Source organism: Heterocephalus glaber, unplaced genomic scaffold, assembly GCF_053883595.1.
Source record: "Heterocephalus glaber isolate CG9 unplaced genomic scaffold, H.glaber_assembly_v1.0 deba00001538, whole genome shotgun sequence".
NCBI classification, from domain to species: Eukaryota; Metazoa; Chordata; class Mammalia; order Rodentia; family Bathyergidae; genus Heterocephalus; species Heterocephalus glaber.
The window spans coordinates 35716721-35740087 of record NW_028258333.1 but is presented as its reverse complement, the minus strand read 5'-3'; the positions used below and the strand labels follow the sequence as shown (position 1 = coordinate 35740087).

Below are 23367 nucleotides of genomic sequence, written 5' to 3'. Positions count from 1 at the left end.
TAAAAATGCCTGATTAGCTACATTAAGCAATGTTTGGGTAATTTTTTTCTTTTAAATTTATAGAATTACAGCAACAGTCTGAAAGCCATTATTGGGTAGATAACATGATTATCATTTGTAATGTAGTCAGTCCAACATGGATTGGCATAGTGTTTTAATTTCTAAAAGTCTATATAAATATGTAAAATGGTTAACAAGAATGATTATTATTTCCTACTATTTTGTATTACTATTTTTCCCTTAATTCTCCTTAGGGCAAAACCAGATCATTATAGTGGACCATGCAAATGGAAAATGTAATTCTACTAAGATATCTTGGTATTTGATAACTTATAGTTAGCTTAGATCTTCACAGTTTTGTTTAAATTGAAGTTCAGGTGTTAAAGCTATGGTTGGGGAAGGGTGGCTTACTTTCTTATATCAGGTTTTTTTCATATGGTTTAGGAAATGTGCAATACTAAAAAAAAAGCTAGTCTTCTGTTTTTCTTGCAATCCAGATATTACAATAATTAACTTTAGGTTGAATGTAAAATAACAGTGTTTAATCACTTAAAATGAAAGCTTTAATGGTTGAATGGAAGTTAGTATATTTCTGGATATTTCCTTACTTTAAGCTATCTTTAGGGAAGATTTCTTACAGGATGTAAAGACCAAATTGGTATTTTTTTCTTTCTTTTTTTAAAGAAATGAAAGCATTGTTTTACCAATATTACATTTGAGATATTTTGGTTTAAGAAATGCTTGGGCCAAAGTCTTCCTTTCCAACTGAATGCAATTTTAAGAAAATTATGTCTTAACTATTTATGTATTTCCATATCTTTACTGAATTTAAATTGTAAAATTATCTAGAATTGTAAAATGACTGACTATATACTTAATCTGGCTTAAAAAAACTTTAGAACGTTTTAAAAACAAATCTAATGATGATACATATTTTTGTTTTGTATTGTCTCTGAAGTCTTGAGCAGGTAGAGTAGAAAGAGATGAAAACATCTGGGTGTTGGTGAGTAAGGCTGTACTTGTTATCATTTTATGCTTAGCTTGTATGGGTATCACCTATAGTAGTCTTACCAACTATATAAATGTGAAATTTGAAACATAAGCCACAACCTGTGATAACCAGAGCACCTATGTATAGCATGTAATTCCTAGCTGGTTTTGCTATTATTTTCACCCTCACCATGGCATGAATAATATATTTTAAAGATTCATTTAGGTTCTTTGTGTGTGTGGATACATGGACTTTCATATTCATACACAAATAATACAGAAGCAACTATTGCAACTGCTGTAAAGTAAAATGTGCAGTGGGAATTTGTGTGTTAGCTTATGTTGAATAAGTAAACATTTGAGACAATATTCAGTATCTTCTAGCAAACAGATGAGTGTAATGATAACAGATTCCTAAGATATTTTTAATTGTGTTCTTCCATCAGATAATGATAGATGACAATTTAAGCTGCCCAAAAAGCACACCCATTATAATTACTTGTAGTAGTGTACATAGAGTAAAATACCGAATATGATAATAACGTCCTACCTCCTTGGGAAATTTCAGTTGCAGAGTGGTGAGGATTACATAGTGCCTCTGTTAAGTTTGGAATTGAAATGATGCTTGGAGTAATATATTTACTGAAAAATTCCTGTCCCAGCTAATTCATAATTCATTTATCCCTTGTTAAATATTTGGGAGAAGTCAAGATTCTTCCTCTTTGATTTGCAGTGGAGATTTCTCAAGTAATATACCTCTAGGATGAGGGTGAACAAAAAAATGGCTTTGTTTTTATTTTATGTGCAGCCAGACTTGCTCTTATGTTTGTAATATTTGAAGGAGTTCAATAGGAGGCCCTTGATTCTTTGATCTGTTTCCACAGTGCAGTTTAATGAGAAAAGTTTTTCATATTGTGTGTAATATTGAAAATTTCTGCCAGCTCAGACCAGTATAATATAGTGTTCGATTTACACCTTGGATCCCTTCTTTTATTTGTCATGAATCCACTCTCCTTCCTCAGCTGAAACAGGTAATTACAAAGGTCCTCAGATCAATTTTTGTAAAGGGGCACCCTGACGGGTACCATGACTGAAGTGTGACATGAGCCTTTTCCAATACAATGGGTGGCCCAACATTCCTCTAGAAGCCCAAGCTCATTAAATATTCGGTTCCTTTTTTCCCCCTTCTCCCCCCTTCGTGCACTTAGCTTGAGTCTCACTAAGTCTGGGGTTTCTTCACTGAAGACTTAGGAAAATAGCTTCGAGTTCTCAGATTGAATTTTTTATGTGTATGACTTCATGATAGCATTAGCATGTGCTTTGATCCATGTGTGAATGGTGCTGGGTCGGCGCTTATTGCCATATCCAGATGGTGTTACAGGGAACAAACAGTTGTGTTTTAGGATTTCTCAATAGACTGTCTAGACTGGCCGTGCAGCAGACAGATACAGCCACCCATCAAATTAGCGTTCGTCAGATTTATGGTAATGGTTCACCAAAGCCTTCCTGTCATTGACATTAAGATTTACGCCTCCAAAGTTATTTTGTCTTCCACAGAATATAACTTGTGATTGCTCAGATTAAAAGAAAAATTAAGGCAGAAAAGCCTTTCTGAATGTGAGCAGTTTCTGAATGAAAAGAAAAATAAAAAAGGAATTAAACTGTGGCTGCAGTTTAGGAGCTGTATTGATTAGAGAAAGGCACCCTTCCCAACCCTGGCCCCCTCAAATGATAAGAAGGATGTTCTGTTGGGGTTGGTGTCTCCCATTTGCCCTTGTTGGAAAGAAAAACATGTATGTGGGTGACTGTGGCCAGATTTTGCCCTTTCATGTTGTTACTCTGGAGTAATGTGATCTGCTGCCCCAACGCTGTGGGAATAACCTTTTGACAGGCAGTATGTCCATTCTTGGTAGAAATGTTTTTCCAAGTCTGGCCAGGCTGCCTTTGATCATACCTCCTTCCAATGTGGGGGTCACAGCTACTATGCTATGCGAGAGTCACAGGTTCCTGTGAGGAAAGTGAGAGACATGAAGGTTTAAAATAAATAAATAAATATGACCCAAACCCTCTGCAGTTCTCAATCATTGATGGTGTGGAGCTAGAAGACTGCAAATTCCCACATGGTGTGTTCCAGACATTTCAGGTTAAACTTACCATGTGCCTTTTTGCATACATGGGTCAAGGGATGCATTTTGCCCATTTTCATCCAAAGCAGTTTAAAAAGTGAGGTTGATCCCATCATGGACATGCTAAAGTATGCTTGAAAAATGTGTTTTCCTATTGGTGTAAATGACAAATGGTGAAGAGGCTGGGGGGCGGGGGGGCTTAATTAAAATGCCGAGACGGCCATGACAGACAATATATAGGGAAATGAGCTTTGCAGAGGTGAAAAGCTGCAGTGTTTTTCAAAGCAAGTTCTTTCATCTGTCTGAGAACTGGCATTTGGGGAAACCCCTGCTAACCCCTCTGGTATGTCAGGATTGAGAAGTGTTGCCTGTACTGTTGCAGGGCAGAATCCACACGGAATTCTTACTCGAAGCCTATCTCGTCTACTCTGGTGGCAGTAGCAAAGTGAAGTGGTATCAGTTACTGAATAAAGCACTCTGTATGAAAGGTGCAGGACCAGAGGCTTCCTGATAACCTACAGTGGCTCTTGTATTAGTGTGTGGTGGCTTTTCCTCCCTCCCTTTCTCTTGCTATACAATCATCATTTGGTAGACTTGTTATTTTGGTCACTTTTTAAAGAATCTCATATATGTGTTCAAATTTAATGGTAAGTTTGTTTTATCAGTTGTAACAAAACATGTAATTGGTGCTCAAACTAAATCTCAACAAAGTTTATTCTCTCAAATAATAGAGCATTTAGTGGATTTTTATTTTGTCAGTTTTCAAGTCATAAATAGTTACATATTCTAAATTAATTTTGTGTATTAATTTCTTTGAGTATTAGAGTTTCACTTACTTTGAGTTTTGTAAAATAAATTCTGACCAGTTTATTAGAAAATTTGATTACTTCTGTAATCTAAAAATATTTTTGCTGAACAGAATTTTCCTCTAAAACTTCTCCCTCTCCCTTCTTCCCTCTCTTCTTTCTGTTTTACTTAACCTGCTAAGAGTTAGTGATTTTGATTCCCTTTGAAAGACATGTAAGGAACCTCAATGATCTTTACTGTGTTTTGTTTAATTTCCGATTCATTGTTAAAAGGGTGATCATTTGAGGGAGGTCTCAAGTACATCTAATTACTACGAGCTTATCTTTTGCAAGGCTTGCTTGGGGTTGTGGCAATGGAGGGGATCTCCAGGGAGTATCCTAAGTTAGTCCTCTAGCTAGAAACAGTTACCATTTTGGACTTGAACTATTTTAAGTTTGTCCTACGAAACAGTATAAATTTTACAAGACACATTTATAGTGTTTTTAAAAAGTTAACTACCCTCCTTACACGTGTATTTTTTTGGAAATTGGAAGGGTTGAATGGAATGCTACTCTTTTAGCAATGTGTAAAAACCTGAGTAAAATCCTTTTTTCTTTAGTAAGACTCAACTCTCTCTGGGATTCCTCCACATTTGTGATTTGGGCTTTACTATTTTTAGAATGAAATTTTGACAGTATGCTTTATGCTATGTTTGGTTGATCAGATGGCATATTTAAAGGAACCACAGGATGTTAGAGGTCCAAGGGGCCTTAGTGGGTATCTAACCTAATTTTTCTAGCTGGAGAAACAGAGGCAGGAGTAGGAGAAAATTTTTGGCTAAAGTCACAAAACTGGGCTGTCAGGACTGCCATTCAGGTTTCTCACTCACCCTCCCCACCCTTAAGTCACTACTTTTAGATAACTAGTGATATACACACACACTTAATTGTAGTGTTTTTTCCCCACAACTAAACATGCTTAATCTTTCTCAATCTCAGTTTAACTAAATTGTTGGAAGTTTAAAAAGCACATTTCTTTTTCTTTGAGCAGATTATACCAGCAGAGAAAGTATAAAAAATAAAATCCAATCTGACAAACACTTTTAACTATATAACCCAATGATCATTTTCTTCCTTCTTGCTAAAATAACCATAGTTTTGAGACTTCACTTTGTCTAGCACCAGGCAAGCCTGAGTTTCCATGTCTCTGGGTTGTGTCCCCAACATCACCAAGAGCCTGATGTGCCTGTTTCTTGGTTTTGACCAGTGTTCTTGTTGAGGGAGGGGCCTGGTTCTTTGTGAAGTGTTTTTGGGAAATCTTTTGCATTTTGCAAAAAGGGACAGATGTGGCTGGCTCACCCTTCTTCCTCCACCTCCCCTTTGTATTTTTCCTTTAACACATATGTGACATCTGGAGCTAGTATTGGTATGTGCCCTTCATACTACCTTGGGAAAAGGCCAGCTTGTTTTTAAATAAGTCCTATTTATTTAAATCAGGGCTTGGCATTTTCATTAAATCAGTAGTTGGCAAATTATGAGCCATGGGCTGGTTGCCTCTTTGTGTAAATAAAGTGTTATTGGAACATGACACTTGTCATGTAGTGTCATGTAGTGACCATGGCTGCCTTCATGCTAAAACAGAGTTGGGTAATTTCTCCAGAGACTAGTTGGTGTACAAATCTAAAATATTTACTCTCTGGTCCTTTAAGTTTGGTGACACTTGGTTTAAAGCATCATAAAGTGAATTCTGTGTTACTTACAGCCAAACATATTCCTAATGGAATCAACCAGTAACCCAGATTCCTAAACAAATCTGTGACTTTGCATTTCTACCTACTCAGATTGCTTTTATCTGCTAAGTAGGTCTGTTCCAGATGGATGTATTTGTTATTTTAGGCTTTGTCCATTCCTCTTTATTTCCTTCTTGAACATTTGGATTATCCTTTTTTTCCCCAAAAAGTAAGATGAGATTGTAAAAATGCTACATGAAACTACCCTCAGCTCTTTAGTATTCCAGTCTTATAAATATCCCAAGGATTGTTTTCTGGCACTTACTTAAGGAAAATTGCCAGGGCTTTCAGTGAGTGAATAGGGTCTCCTGAGAGACCTTAAAATCCCGAATGAGGTAACAGTTCTCCAACTCCTTGTATTGTGCTCCCTTTCTTTCCTTCCTCCTCCTACACATTTGATGCCTTTTGTGACTTGGTGAGACGAAAAGAGTTGATAGTACAACCCACTCTGTTGACAATGTGTAATACTTTGTGCATTCTACACAGATCACTAACCTAATATGGGAAGGTAAACAGAAGATATTTCTGATTCAGTAACAGCTATAGTTATACAGTCTTACCTTTTGAACAATAAAGAAAATTCCACTTTAGTTTTTGTCTGAAGATATAGCACCCCTTTAATGTGTGATTACAAAGATAAATAAAAAGTATTGTTAAAAATATGAGTATTTTCACTTTGGTTCCTAGGAAGAGGCAGATGTGTAAGGCAGTATTGCAGAAGATCGCTAGATTGGGCTCTAATCTAAGAGAGTCTAAATTAACCATGAGTCATTTGACAACTTAATTTTCTGTGCCCACTTTTGCATCTACAAGGAAAAGAGATTGGACTATATGATATTTAAGGTCTCTTTCAATTCCGGTATTTTTTTTTTCTTGTGAAAAATTTTCATGATAGCTAGAAACCACTTGAGGATTAGTCAGTTCAAAAAACAGTAACATCAACATAACAACAAAACGTTCTTTGGAAAATTGAGGTATTTTAGTCCTTTACTGCCCTTTTAATGTTTAAGATCTCAGAGGACTTGGTGTATACTGTACTGATGTCCTCAGAGACATTTTCTGGAGATAGAATTTTGTGGGTGAATTTGGGTTTTGTGATGACAGTTTATAGTGCTGTAGCTTGATAATCAAATATAATATATTTCATGATACATTATCATTTTGTTGAAATAACATATTGATTGCCTTTAAGCCACTGTCTGGAATTACAGATTTCCAAGGTAATATTAGAATTAGTTGGAAACTAAGATTAGATTTCAATAAAAGCAGATAGTACCGGCATATTACTTTTAGCGAAATTCTCTTGCCTTGCTTAATATATTATAGTTCATGAAAGAAAGAATTTTAATTTGACTGGAGAATTTTGTAAGAATGATGTCTATGCCACAGAATTTTACTACATATTTTAAAATGGATACATTCAAACATTTCTTGCTTTGTAATAATAATTTAATAACAAGAAACATTTTTGTGAATTGTGCTTGTTATGCCTTATTTCTTTTTTAGATATTAAAACACAAAGAATAAATTATTTCTATAACTTATTTTTTTTATTTTTCAAAGAACTGTCTTGTCAGCTGTTTTGAAAATATGTTATTGTTAACTCTATAATCCTCTGACACACTATATATTTTTGTATTTTGAAGAGAAAATTGTGACGTACAAAAAAAGCTGCCTTACATCTTTGAGGGGAGAAGGTAGATTATGAATAAGTAACAGATAAAAAATTAGGCTGCCAATTTCAGAGTCTGGAAGAATGTTGACTTTGCAAATAACTTCGCAAATTAGCCTTTTATACAACATGTCTGGCCAATGTCTAGGTACTAAAAATGACCTGAGGTGAATGATTTTTTTCATTAAATGTGCTTTCAAGTAAAGAAGACCTCAGAATAGTCATTTTAAAAAATTGATGTAAACTATACTATAAAATGCAGGCATACATATTTCTCTGATAATATTATAGAGGATGTAGAAGTGAATATTGACTTCTGTTCTATGTCTCTTACCTTTTTTTATTCAGTTTTTGTTTTTAACAGGGTTATATAGTATATCAACATTTTTAAATGGACAAGTAATTTTATAGAGCAGATCATGAAAACCAGCAATAGCTTCCTTCTCTCTTCCAATTCTAACTTCTCTCTTCTTGGCTGTCTCCATTTTCAGCTATTTAGCTTTTTTTTTTTTTTTTTTTTAGATTTACTTCCATCATTTCAATTTATGCACTTAAATGGCTTCTTCCCATTTTTTTTTTTTTTCAACTTTAGGCATTATCCATTGGCTTCCTGCGTTGGAATATGAGGATTTAATTTTTCCTCCCTCCAAACCTCCTAATACACATTTTTACATCCTGCCACCCTCCACCCCTAACCTGTCAAGATGGTTAAGATTATAGTTTTGGCTAGATCCATGTCTCTACATTACTTTGATTTTATAAGCGCACCATATATTATGGTTATTTTTCCTTTTTGTTGAATCCTGTTTTCCCCAGAGTCAATTATTCATGTTTTGTCATTTACTTAGTTTGCTATGTTCTCCTCATTAATTCATTCCTCTGTCCCTCTCCCCCAAGTTGTGTAAATCTCTTAATAATTTCAAATAGGCATGCTATTAAATTCTGTCAGATTCATCTTCTTGGTGACCTTTCTCTCAGAGCTTTTGATCTGTTTATGTCTGGACTGGTTGCTATCCAGGCCTATTGCGTAGCTGTCATCTTTGGGGGCCCCCTGAATTTACTGTGCTGGGGAGTCCCTCCTGTGAGGTCTCTGCTGGCTTCCAGCACTTACTGTTTCTTAGCTTACCCCAGGTGCATTAGAGATCAATTTTTTTGAGACCTTGCTTATCAGACTCATGACTGATAGTTTAGTTTGTGTAGAACTCTAGGTTGGAAATAATTCCCTCACAATTTCAAAAGCATTTTGTCATTTGTTTCTAAGCTTCTATTGTTGCCATCCAGAGGAACAGTGTTATTTTGATCCTTGACCCTTTGTGTGTCTGAAGTTTTTTTGCAGTGGTGATTTTGTTTGTTGATTGGTTTTTAACCTTGTGTAGCAACTCTAGTCTTCTGAAATTTCATGATGTGCTTTGGTGTATGACTATTTTCATAGCCAAATATGCTAGACCTTTACAAATTTGAAAATTCAAATCTATAAGTACTGTAAAATTTTCTTGAATTTTTTCACCCTTTTCTGTTGATTCTTCTAGAATGAGAATCTAATTTGTGTAATTTTCATCTTGTATTTTACATCTCTGTCTTGTTTTGTGGGAGATTTTCCTCAAATGTATCTTCTGAGTCTTTCGTTGAGTCTCATTTCTGCTCCCCCCACTTTCCCTACTTCAAGAGTGCTTTTTTTTTGTATTGTTGCTCTTCTTTTTTAGTGGATGCAATATCTTCTCTGAGGTTTAGACTTTAAAAAAATGATACATTTGTTTTTATCTCATTGTGTAGCTCTCCTTATCCCAAGTTGTTTTTATTTTTTGTTCTTTTTCTTTGTGTTAGGTTTCTCTTGTTCATCTTGATGACTTTCCTTAGATGCCTGGCAACTGTTGTCGTTCTACTTATATTTAAAAGTGGGACATGTACAGCTAATTCAGAGTTCTGTGTGCATGGGTGAGATTTAGCTACTGTGGTCAGGTGCTCCAAAAAAGAATCTTTCAAGCCCTCACCCAGTTGTCAGTGCCCTAAAAGCAAACGGGGATAAAGAGTTTGGGACTTCAGTGTTCACTATGCTAAAGTTTCACTTAATTCTTGTTTTCCTTCCTGTTATCCATCCCCAGGAAATCCTCAGTTTAAAAACCCTGTTTTCCTCCTTTCTTTGGAGGTAGGGTTGGGCCGTGCAGAGCCAGTTGCCCAGCTGTGTGAAATGAGAAAGGACTTAGAACTCAGAAGTCCTTCTTTAAAGAGCATTGAGCCAGTCCTTTTGTTTTCAGCACCACCTTCACCTTTAGTAGTTAAGGCAGCTTGGATTCACCTCATTCTGAGCTTCTTGGGAGTTCTGTGGGGCAAGCAGTTGTGGCTTACCTTTCCCACCTGGCTTGTTTAGATTAAGCTTCTTGTAGTCTGCTGAATCACAGATACTACTTATTCTTCTGCATTCTGATTTCCAAAATATTGTCACTATTTTTCATGTCCAAGTATCTTTGTCTTTTAAAAATCATTTTAGTGCAGTTGCAAGAGAAGGAAGGTAAAACTAAATGACTGTGTTCAACTTGCCACATTAATCAGAAGTCTTCTTCATTTTTCTTCCAATTACAGATTGTCTTCTCAAATAGACAGTTCGGTCTGCAAAGATATGTGCAGTTTGAGCAATTCCACAGAACAGGACTGAATAGAGACATGTACTGTCCATTAGTTAGATGCTTGTTCTTTTATGTTTTTAAGAAGGGACAACACTGGGGACAAATTAAAGTGTTTTAGAAAGATTTTAAGAGTAGCTACACTCTCTTTACTCTTACCTTCCCTGTGCATTGCAGGGGGACAGCGACACGCTTTGGAGGAGCCACAGGAATTGGGAGAGTACACCTGTATCAGTGGCCTTAGATTCTCTTCTATGTAGTTTTCATTCTTAATCATGTGGTATGTGTACCTTTGAGCAGTAAGGTTCTCTCTCCGAGGAGCAAGGGTGCTCACAAAAGAGAGGCCTAGAGGGAGGAGCTGTCTTATGTGTGGAACTTCCTTCACTGGAAAGCTCTGGGCCTGGTTGTACTAGATGAACCTTTCCAATTCCAAGTGTCAAATTTTGAGATTTTATTGTATTTTTTAAGAGCTTATTTTTCTAGATGTGGGGTTTGGACAGTTACTATTGTTATTATTTTGTATTGGAGGTCTTAAATAGAACAGCCTATATTCTTGGGCCATCGAAAAACTTTTGGTTTAGGTGTGGCCATATGTTTGGCTGCCTTTACATTTGTTCCCCCTGATGGCCACTTTTCATCCATACTGGCTTTTTTAGTTTCTATAACAAATCAACTTCTTTTTCTCCTTAAGACATATACAACTATACTTCCTTCCCCCTGGAACATTGTTCCTATTCGCTGTCTGGCTAACTCCTTCTTTAAGATGTTCCCACTCTCAGGCTTTTTCATTTAAAATGAGTTATTATCTTTAAGCTTTTCCTCTCAACTTTTAAAAGTATAATTAATATATGTAATCTCTAAACTTTTTATAAGCACCATGTAACACTTCTCAAGGCACTTCTCACTGCTTGTATTTAAATGCTAGTTTGCATACCTCTTTAATATTTGACTTCCCCTTTAGGCTGTACTTTCCATTGGGGCGGAGAGTATCTCCAATGTTCACTGTAAGTGTCAAACTTGACATTGGTAAGCAGTCAGTCAATATTGATTGAATGAATGAAGAGTACCAAGTCACAAAGTTGATCTTACTGGTACCCTTACATGCGGCATACTTTAGAGAAGCCATGATTATTTGAGGCACTGAAATTAGTTCTTGACCCCTGTATGTAAATTATGTAACTGTTGGGATTAAAATAGATTTAAACTTTGGGTAGGATCATTGTAAGTAAAATTTCAATGCTTATTACTCTATTTAGTTTCTTTTGTTAGTTTTGTGTTGCTGGACAAAATGCCTGAGAAAATCATTTTAATGGGGGAAAGGTTTATTTTGGCTCATTGAGAGGTTTTTTCACTCATGGTCACTTGGCTGCATTATTTTAGGGCCTATAGAGAGGCAGGACTTCATGGTGGGAAGTGTGTGGTAGAACAGAACTGCTCACCTCATGGTGGATGGGAAGCAAAAAGAGGGCCAAGAGGTCTGGGGTCTCAATATCCACTCTGGCCTGCCCTCAGTGGCTTAACTTCCTTCCAGTAGACCTCATCTCCTAATAGTGCCACAGGCTGGTAACCAAGCCTCTTAGCACATGGCTTTTGGAGGGCATTTAAGATCCAAACTGTAACACTTCTCTAGATCTCTTAATTTGACACCAGTCTAAATTAGCCAAAGAAAAAGTACAAATGATGGAGGTGGATAGGAAGGGCGAAAGCAAAGGAAGGATAAAGGCAAAGGAGACAATTTAGTCTGTTCCACTAGATATAGACAATAGAGACAATTTAGTCGCTTCCCCTACCCCTCAGAAAATTATGAATTTGATAAGAGGAAAAGGAGATTAATACTGGTTGGTCCAAGTAAGTTTTCTGTAACTGTTTCTGGAGTAACAAGTAACTTTCTGGAGGTATCTTTGCTCTTATTCATGCCTTTCTCCAGACGTTCCTGATTTTCATGTGTTTAATTCTCAAGAAAACTTCAGTTAACAGTTATTTAGATCATGCCCAAATAAAATTGTTGATCTATTAATCCTACACAAGATGTAGGTTTCATTTTCTGCTTAGGTTTCAGGGATAACAATTAAGTGGCATAGCCTTCAGATCCTGGAGGATTATACTCTAATAGTTGAAGAGCTGCTGTTTAGTAGTTGTCAGATGGACCAACCAATGACCAAGGGTGTCAGTTCTAGGGCATTGGTATTTTAGGAGTCCAGTTAAGCCCTTAAACTTTTTTCTCTTTGGAAAAGACAAAGTAGCATACGTTTTTATCCTCCCTGGATCTTCCCTAAGAAGTAATATAGTGGACTGGCTGTTATCATTTATTGTTATTACATTTTGAAGGCAGGTGTAGGGGACTTAACCAGGAATGAATGGTTAGGCTGTGGGATAAAAGTACATAGGCTCTATGAGGAATGAATAGTTAAAATGCGGGGCAGAAGCACACAGGCTGTGTGAGAATCAAATGGTTAAACAACAAGAAGTTTAGATTAGTGAAACATGTTGTGTCTTGCCATTGTCCTTCCCCTTTCCCTGAGAAAAACTGCCTAGCCTTGAGACAGATCCTGGCCCAAACTGCTTTTCTCCTGCTTTTTTCTCTTACACTGGTATTCTAAATAAAAGCTGGAGAGTTCTTGGCTTGGTAGCCTTTTCTTCTCCAGAGAGTCTCCCTAATGGCTTGGGTGCTCTTGGTTTAGAATAGCTCCTCTGGTTTTCTCAGTGACTGAACTAAGTCTCATCTCCAAGTAATCTTTATTATCCACTACCCCACCCAAGATCTCTCACTGGGACAGGCAAATTAGATCTGTGTTTAAATCCAAAATCTGTTAGCTGTGTGATCTTGGGCAAGTGACTTCTTTGAGCCCCAGTTTCCTTCATAGTCACAGATATACCTGATTAACATGTATACCTCCCAGAGGAGTTGCGAGGATTGAATGCAATAATCCTTCCAAAGTACTTGTAAGGTCCTTTCTAGAGATGTGGCTTTCCACGCCATAGCAGTTATGATTTTGAGGCGTGTCCAATCAGAAGTTTACTGAGATTGGTAATAAAAATGATTGTGAGTACATTTCTCCATAGTATTGCATGAAAAATAATACATAAATTGCATATATTCTTAGTTTTGCGTTTGAACTGCTAAATAATACATTGCTCTAAATAGGCAAAATGTTGAGAATTAATGCTTTAATTATGGCTATTGATTCACAGTACTGAGGAGAACTTTTAAGTTTTAAATCTTTTAAACTGTTAAATTTTATTTTATGTCTGCACTGAAATGTAAAGAATTAGAGGAAAAGTACAAAATGACTTAAAACTTTATTATCATTACCAAAAATTTAGAGTGCGTTATCTTTAGTTTCTAGAAAGAAGACTACACCGAGTAATTTGTCAGGGTTTTAAGCAGGCTACAGTCTGGAGTTACTTTACTTGCCAAGAGGATAATGGAAATTCCTATTTAGATGCTACAGGTTCTGATGAGCAATTCAAAGCGGTGTACGTCTGCCAAAAGCCTTGGCTCACTTCTAACAGCTTACGGCTAGGTTCTCAAAAGTGTTGAGAGAGAAAGAAAAGTGAAAGGCCTAATTCCTGAAAACATGGGCAATGCAGAATTCCTGCAAGTCTCCTGTGGGAATTACTTCCAATAGAGTGGAGTCTGGCATTGATAATAGTTGTATGTGATTTTTCATCGTAAGTGTTTATGGCTGTGAGTGGAGAACTTCAGTCTTTACTTTTGTTTTCTTTTCACTCTCACTGTTGCTTAATATAATTATCACAATAGGACATTTTGTAGTTTGGTTAATGTTTTGGAAACACAGAGGCTGGTTTCTCTCTCACAATGAAAATGGTATGTAACTTATTGTGTCTATACCACTCAACTTTACAAAGTTATTTAGATAGTATCTTCCTGGTTTTTGGATTTTCCAAAACCTGTAAAATTAAAAACAAAACATTGAAGATGGGGGGTTGTGGGATTTTATTTTGCCAGTGAAGACACTAGAAAACCAACGCTCATGGACTGTCACTAAATTTGTAACTCCTAACAACCTCTCCCATAGGAAGACTATATTCTTTGAATAAATAAGCCCCTTTAAATCGAATAAAGTTCATTTGATAGGGGTGAGGAGGCTACATTCTTCTCATTTTCCTCAGTTCACTATGGATTACTGAACCATAATGACCAGCACTTGTCCACAAACCAGTTCTGGGAAGCATTCATTTGTATATCAAGTGGTTAATGGTGCCAAACACACATAAAAATACCAACATGATTAAAATTACCTTCAAAAGTCTGTGTTAATGAGAGGAGGTAGAGGCTTGTGTGTGTATGACATGGAGATCACCAAAAACTATAATTTCGTATAATTGACTCTGTCAGTCATTAGATGTTTGCTCATACTTTCACAGGACCTCATACTTATATCAGGACCTAGGAATAGGATACTATTACTTTTGTTCAACTTGTGCTGTTGGAAGAGAAATCACATGGTTTTGGTTAGTTGTCTGGAATCTGTTCTAACAGATAAGAACATAAGAAGGGGATAATAATAGATAAGAAAGAGGATAAGATAAGAAAGGGGAATTTTGATGCTAGGAATTACTTTGGAAAAAAAATCCACATTCTTGACTATGTGTTACATAGTTGAGATTGATGGTAAAGTGACCGGGAGAAGTATAACGTTACTGTATTTGGTTTTCTAATATTTTGAAACTTTTTGTACCTGATTGATTAGACACAGTTACATTATCTATTGATTGCTATTAAAGCTAATGTGTGTCCTTTAAGATTTGTACCAACAGGTGTGTGTACATACATTTAAAATAGTGAGTGGGGGGGAGAGGGAGAGAAGGGAATGGATAAGAGGGAGAGAAGGGAAGAAAATCAGTAAGGGGGACAGTGGAGGGTGAGGGTAGCAGTCTCTGTGGCTCAGTAGAGTAAGAGAGGAGGTCATGTGGCAAAGAAAAAAAACCTATGGTTATTTTAAAGATGCTTGGGCAAAGTGTCCCCCTAGGAACTGAAGATCCATGGAAAATAGAGAACCTTCAGAAAGCATGGCAGATGCTGGGGAATTGCCACATTGACTTTTCTTATCCTTATTATAGAAAACTAATTCTCTAGGAGTTCTGGTATTTTGCTTTTAAAGTCAAGAAGGGAAAGGAAAAAAATATGAGAAAAGGAAAAAATGTTATGTCTTTTTGTTGTTCCTGATTTCATTCGTGAGAGGTAGTATTACAGATATTAATTTGACCATAGGAAACCTTAAAGGGGGGGGGGAATACAACAGTTTCTCTGCCATATGCTTTCAGGTTAATAACATATAAAATGACCTTTTTAATTATAATTTTCAAAAGTGAGGTCATTATTTTTCAGCATTCTACTTTTTTTTGTTTCCTAATGCTACTATACAATATTGTCCCATACTTTGTGGTTTATAACAACATATATTTACTATGGTTCTGGAGGTCAGAAGTCCAAAATGGCCCCCTTCAGGATAAAATTATGTGTCAGCCAGGCTGTATTCCTTTCTGAAGTTCTAAGGGAGAATACTTTATCTTGATTTTCCTAGCTTCTAGGGGCTGCCTGAATTCCTTGGCTCTTGGTCCCTTTTTATCTCAGCAGTGACTAGTTATTCTCACAGTGCCATTTGTTTGATTCTAACTCCTGTACTTCCCTCTTCCCTGCTTAAGGACCCTGGGATTACACTGGGCCCACCTAGGATAATCTTTCCTAGGTCTGATTAGCCACCTTAATTTCTCCCTTGACATTGACAGAGATACAGGGGTGTATCACACACATATACAGTTTTTCTGCCTTTATTCTTCTGAGTTATGGAAGGATGCTCCTTTGATGTACTTGCCTAAAAGTAAATTGAACACTAAAACTCTTAAAGGAACAGGAATCATTAAACTTAGGCTAGAGAGCTCTTCCATACAGCTTTTAAAACATAAAATTTCTAAGTTTGTACTGTATACTTTAGCAGGTACTAATGCTTTGGGTTATGAGAGAATTCCTTCCTTTGAATTGTTTACCAGTTGTAGAGTTTGCTTACTTGCTTTTTATCTACATGTGATTTTAAATTTCTGACTTGAAATTTTCTAAGGAGTCTGTTACTAAAGTTAGGAGATCAGGGACATGGTCTATTGTGATTGAAGTTACCTATTAAAGTAAAATTATTCACTGTTACTTGTTAAAGCACAGTAAGGAAGACTTTATTCAGTACCACTACAGTAGGTATAGAGCTGACTGCAGTGGTGACTTGAAGTGGGGAGATTATAAAGATTGGCCTTAATTTTAAAACAAAAAGAAGTGGGAATCTGTACACAAGGAGCATTGTGGGAATCAACCATTGTGGGATAGAAAATTATTAAGAGAATACATGAGGGATTAGGGGGATTTGGGCTAAACTGTCCTAATAGGAATTTTATTGAAGACAGGCCAGATAATCAGACATCTCCTGGGGAATGATGGGAGTTGAAGAATCGGATCAGACATGAAGAGTGATCAGATATCAAGGATAGAGGAGTTCTTGCTATACTGACCTAGCCTCTTCACTAAAACTGGATTTTACAAGGATGTGTACGTATGGGCCTGACATAAGGTTCTTTAACCTGACTAACAGTTGGCTAAGCAAGAAGTCTTCTCATACTCTGAAAATTCAGTGCTTGTTCTTTCCATGGTAATGTATTGGGTGAGGAGATGGTGAGATACAGGGTGAAGGATCTAGGAAGGAGGGAAAGGAATCTATGAAAGAAATGCTGAGTAACTCACAGTAGAGAAAACTAAAACCATAGAGAATATAATGTCCAGGTATTAGCTCTAGTAAGGCTTAGATATGAAGCCAAGGGTGAACCAAGGCAAGCTATTAAGATAATGAGCATCAGTCAACTTTTTTTCCCTAACCCACTGAATTTGAGGCATCTAGATAGAGATAGAAGCTGTAGGTGTTACATGTACCATAATCATCCATCTGAGCTGCAAACAGTTGGCAAAAACTAAATCTGATTGCTTAGGAAAGCCAGAATTTCATTGTTATATAGAATGTTTAAATAAAATAAGGCTCTGAAAAGACTCACTGTAGAGGTAGTATAATTGTGGTTCCATTACTGAATTATCTGTAACAATGAAGAGGGAGGAGTAAAATTGTAAAAAAGGGAGAAATAAAACTGTCATCAACAATTGAAGTATTTATTGCTAAGATAAAATGTATTTTCTATGACACCTAAGTCAAGGTTTCCCTGTATTTTCTTTCAATTAATTCCATGACTGTAAGGACAGTGTAACACTGACCTTTGCTTAACCCTAGTACAGGTAACAGGTAACTCCTTTAGGAGAGTTGGTTTATAATTGTATCAACTAGTTTTCGAGAGAGGATTTTTTCCCCCTACCCTTCCTAGTGTAATTTTGAGTGCTGTCAATTGTTCTGCAAACACTTGTTTCTTGACCCATTTCTTAATGCAAGTCATGGCATAAGTTTTTCCTTCTCTAGAGTTTTCGTGTCTTGGCTGCCTCTCAGAGCTTGAGGTAAGCAAATTTGACTGCTTTGTGTCTATGAGGGCTTGTCATTTTGATACACCCTTATGTTCTGTGTTTTTTAAGCCTTTTAAAATAGCTGAATGTTTTAAAGAAGTGAATGAGCTGCTGTTGTTTGGACTTGTACCACCACCACTTCCCACCAGTGTGGCTGTACTGATTGACTCTTGTTGGTGCAAAACACCCAGTCCATTTTAATGTATGCACTAGACAAATTGCTTGTAAGAAATGTAGGCAGGTAAAAGGATTAGTTTTAATTATGTTCTGAGCTAGTGTGATCATGGAGTTGGAGCAACCCCTCCAGCTCAGGTATTTTTCTGTGACACTGGCCTTAAGACATTTATCCAAAAGGCAGGTTAAATGAACAGTCGTTTAAAGTTCTTTCTTGGCTTTTGTGAGATGTTTCTCATTACCTGGAGTACACCCAGGCAAATTCATGCAGGGTTTTTTTTCCCCCCCAAACAAAGAATTGCTTGACTAGTTTCCTGTTTCCTATCCCTTCTCGTCTGTATTGTAATCTAATTCTAATGCTCTATCCACAAATTTTCACTGTAGATCTTTTGAAATGAGCCAAAGGTGGGATCCAGTGGAACTGCTCTACATATTTTAATATATAGAAAGGTAAGACTGAGTTAGTTACCAGAAGAGGGAACCTATCAGGACCTCCAATGAATGATCTGCTCTAGTTTCTTTCTTTTTTTTTTCTTCCTAATAACCACTCTATAATACAGAGCAAATTCAGCCACTGGGAATTTGGGTGGGATGAGATCCCTACTTGATCTTTTTCAATTTTGTTTCCTTTCCCTTTTCTATAATTAAAAGAAATTTTAAGACCCCCAAAAGTTTAAAAAAGAAATTATTGAAAAGATCTGGTCCAGTGCTGTGGTTATCAACTACTTCATTTTTAGTTCTTTGAGCTGTTGATCTATAGTCAAATTGGAATTTTGCCATGATTTCAAAAGAATTTTAACTACTTTTACTTTAGAATTCAAACTATATAATTTTAGCAGTTGAAGCTCGTTTATCACATTAGGGAGTAAAACCCTAAAAGAAAAATATGCTCCAAGATATTTTAATTTTTGTACTTTTTTTTTTTAATTGAGAATTAAACCCAAGGCCATCACACTGAGTTGTATCCCCAGGAACCCCCTCCCCCCAGCTTTTTGAGGCAGACTTGCTAAGTCACTAAGTTACCTAGGCTGGGTTCAACTTGTTGTCCTCCTGCCCCGTCCTCCCAGAGCACTGGGATAACAGGTGTGTTACCACTAGGCCAAGGTGACCTGAGTACTCTGACTTCTTATTGCCAAAGATTTCTTTTGAAAAGAAGTTATGAAAATGTCCCGTTATTTTATTTTTATTTATGTTTTTAAAAAGTATCATGAACCTTTATTCATTCTCTCTCTCTCTCTCTGTTTTTGAGACAGGGTCTTTTTTTTTGTTTTTTTTTGGTTTTTTTTTTGGTACCAGGGATCGAACTCGGGTCCTTGCGCTTGCGCAGCAGGCAGCAAAACCACTGAGCTAAATCCCCAGCCTGGAACTGAGTTCTTTTAAATGTACATAGCAGTCCCTTCTTACCTAGTTTTGTTTTCTGCAGTCTGAGCTACATACCAGTTACCTGCTATCAACTACAGTCTGTAAATATTACATGGAAAATTCAGAAAGAAACTATTCATAAATCTTTAAGTTGGAAGCCATTCTGAGCAGCATGATAAAAATTATGTGTGATCCACCTGTGTCCCAAATGGGACATGAATCATCACTTTGTCCAGCATATCCAAGTTGTATATGCTACCCACCCCTTAGTCACTTTGTGTAGCCACTTGGTTATTAGATCTACTGTCCCAGTACCACAGTGCTTATTTTCATGTTATCCTATTTAATAGTGGACTCAAAACATAAGAATAGTGAGTCTAGTAATTTTTTTACAGGATATTGTTACAGTTTTCTGTTATTAGGCATTTTTAAAAATCTCTTCCTGGGCCTAATTTATAAATTCAGCTTTAACATAGGTATGTATATATAGGAGAGAACATAGTATATGAAGGGTACAGTATGATGTATACTTTCAGGCATCCACACAGGGTCTTAGAACTTTTACCTGTGCATAAGAGTTGACTACTATATATATTTTAGCTTTGATAAAGTTGTACAATACACATTGATCTTTTGGGTGATTATGATTATATAGCTCAAATTGTGCCACACTTTTTTAATGTACTATGCTTTAAGAAAAAAAGCAGGCTATTAGATGATATGAAAGTACAAACTTCGTAATTTTGAATAGTAAAGAAAAATATCATGTGTAACAAGAGGGGTACTGAAGGGAGCAGATTTCATCTGTTTTCTCTGCTTCTCCCAGGGGTTATTAAGCTTTGCTGCAAAGTAACTTTTTGTTCTTGCTGCTGAAAGATGTTCCCACACCTTGGACTCTGCTATTACATTATAATCTAATGTGTTTAAAGTAAAAGCTAAAACAGAGAGAGAGAAAACGTCACCAATTTTAAAAGAAAAAGATTATTAAAAGAAGCACAGTTCTTTCAAGTCTTAAAGAGCTGTAATGAACTTATATTTCCTGCAACTATAAGCCTATCATCAGGGACAGGTGTCTTTACTGTTTCAGAATAAATATGTATTCAACAACATATTTCTAAGAATTTAAATTTTTCATCCTTAATTGTAAAATTAATATAAATTAAAACATCATAAGCCTGATAATTTTGATTTTTCTTTATTCATTCCTTAATCAAAAGAGATTTGTTATAGGCAACAAAAAAAGCTCTGGGGTGAGTATGTTTATACACATTTCTGTTAAGAATCCTGTTTGAATTGAGTATGCTTAAATCCTTCATAAACCATAATTCAATCCATCCCACTGTAGCTGTTGAGGCACAGTTTCATAATTTAATAAAAAATAATAAAGAAGTAGCACTGATTGTATAAATACTAACATCTTGAATAACAAACACAAGTTTGTATTTTCTGTTCTACCAACACCAAGAATAGAAATTTTATAAGAAGTAACATGGAATAATAAGTACATACTTACTGCTGTATTGCAAAGTATTATTCCAGGCATTTTATAATTAATTCAATCCTAACAACATCTGCTTTAATAGTCCCATTGAGATGGGATGAGGATCAGAGAACTTTGGTGGCTTAGCTGGTAAGTGATGGACTGGGGTCCAACCCAGAAGTCTTGGCTCTGGGATTTGTGTTTTAGCTTCCAAATAGTGGGAAAAGCTGAAGCCCATATTTTTCTGGCCTGCTACCAAGCAAACTTGTGATAATGTTGAATATGCTTCAGTATCTTTGGGCGTCAGTACATGCAATTATAATAAAAAGCTTGGATTTCATTAAACATACTCTAAGGTCTTTTTTTAGCTCTGAATACCTAAACTTTATATCATTTTAAATGAACTATGTGTTACTTACCAGTAAAGACTGTTAAATTTTGGGGTGATCATGCAGTGAAATTCTATGCTGACATGAAAAAGAATCAAACAGAACTCTCATGATACAAAACATCTATTATAAATCAAAATCAATGAGCTAGTTGTATAACTGTATGCATCCTATGATCTTATTTTTGTATTGAGAAAAGAATTGGCTCATGCCTGTAATCCCAGTTACTTGAGAGACCGAGGCAGGAGAATCATGAGCTGTAGGCTAGCCTCAGCAATTTTCAAGACCAATTTAAAAATACAAATTAAAAATGGTCAGGGATGTAGCTTAGTGGTGTAGTCATTGCCTACCATGCATAAGGTCCTGAGTTCAGTGTCCATTACTAAGTGGGGAGGGAGAGAGAGAGTGGGAGGAAAAGAAGAGATGTATATACATTAACATACATAAAAAAGCTGTAAAATCAAGCACTGATCATCTTGAAGAGAATGTAATACAGGGGGTCTTTTTCTTTGATACATTTTTGATGGATTGAATTATTAGTACAAGTATTGCTGTAGATAGTGGAAGAAAATAGAGGAAACAATCAAAATGAGTGTCTATATTTGCTTTTAATCTGTATTAGAGATAATAGAGAGTCTTCTGGTATATCAGGGACTTTCAGATTAACAGAAATAGTAAATTATTTCTTCAGTCTGTTAAATGATGATGACCTGCAGTTGTTTTTGTAGCTATTTAAACCATCATCATGCCTTGTACCCTTTTAAAATTATTTTAACTTTTTGCATGATTCCTCATAAATAAAGAATGAATAATGATGGAATACATTTTATTACATATTTTCATTGATGATTAGCTGAATATAGGATCTTAATTTCATTTTGTGACAATGACACTCTGGTGAGCATTGCTGCCTAGTGTATATTAACAGGTGGTTTGAGTTTAGAGAGGATCATCCCAGTTGTGTGTGTGTGGGGGGGTGTGGCGGGGTGGATCTTAGTCACTTAACTCCTTGTTGGAATAAATACCCAACACCTGCAACATGAAGGAAGAGAGTTTTATTTTGGTTCACAGTTACAGTCCATGATTGGCTGACTCCAAGGCAGAACAGCATGGTAGAAGGGCCTGGGTGGAAGAAAGCTACTCACATCATGGGAGCCAGGAAAACAGAAAAAGAAAGGAGGAGCTGGAAAGGGAGATATATCATTTCAGGTCATGTTCCCAGTGAGCCCTTTCTTTTGACCAGACCCCACCTCCTAACAATGTCAGCTATATTGCCCCTGTATTTTAATCACCTTTCTATGAGTGCATCAGGCCTTTAGGGGACATTCTCTATCTAAACCATAACAGTGGGGCTTATTATGAGGAAAGTACAGCTTTGATTAAAGATTTGCAGTTTTCAAAATATCCCCTCTCCCTTACATAAATGGAATTTAGTGGGCAACAGATTCAGGTAAATAATGATTTTTATACTTCAAGAATAGTAGGTGTGTCTCATTTCATTTTTTATTTCTTCTTAAAATGTTTAAAATAGATCTTATCTGCCGCTGTTATCCCTACAAGATGTTTTTCAAAGTCTAAGACGAGGAATATCTTTTTCAAATCTTTGTGAAACATTCAAGTGAATTACAGAATAGAGTATAGGTGAATAGATGGTCTACCTCAAACATTGAGGCTAGAGCCTTCAGATTTTCTAGTAATTGAGTGTAATCTTGATTCTGGGCCCTTTTTAACTGACCTATTCATTTTCTAGAGATCAGTCATAATTAATTGATCCACTTGCTTCACAAACATAGACTTGATGATACAAAGTTCAATAAAGAATGATTTAAACTATAAATGAGATGAGGGAGACATACTCAGTACATGCTTTGTTTGGCTTTAATGTAATATACTAAATAGTACATTAGCAACCTTAGCTAAGTACTATGGGAGTATAATATACTGTGAGGCTAAAATGGGAAGGAATAGTTAGGGACCATAGATCTTGAGAAATGAAAATGATAGTGCTTCTTGGACAAAAGAAATATGGGCTACTTTTCTTTTTCTTTTCTTTTCTTTTTTTTTTTTTGTACCAGGGATCGAACTCGAGTCCTTGCGCTTGCAAGGCAAGCGATGGAACCACTGAGCTAAATCCCCAGCCCTATTTTTCTATAAATAAATATCCTGCATATTTCAAGAGATGGTTCCATGTCATTTCAGTCTCCTAGTAGGGAAAAACTGGAACACTCTACTCTTTGTGGGACACCTTGTTGTGTAGCCATCCCTTTGGGATTCCAAGTAGTGTGACTAGAACTCTGTAGCTGTACCTCTTGGGAAGTTCATAAAGCTAAAGGTAATAGTCTTCTGTGGTATGAGTTATAGCAAAGATGCTTCATTTTATGTGTGTATGATGTGAGGTATGCTGAAGTAGATTCTTCCCAGTTTTCAGATTTTTAGACAGTTTTTAATCTATAAATATCAGTGTTTCA

At 36.2% G+C, this 23367-nt stretch overlaps 1 protein-coding gene across 2 annotated transcripts in view; it reads left to right on the top strand.

Moving 5' to 3' along the window:
• The window catches only part of Arl15 (ARF like GTPase 15), a 401961-nt gene that overhangs the window by 81641 nt on the left and 296953 nt on the right, over positions 1–23367 (top strand). The window lies entirely within an intron of this gene.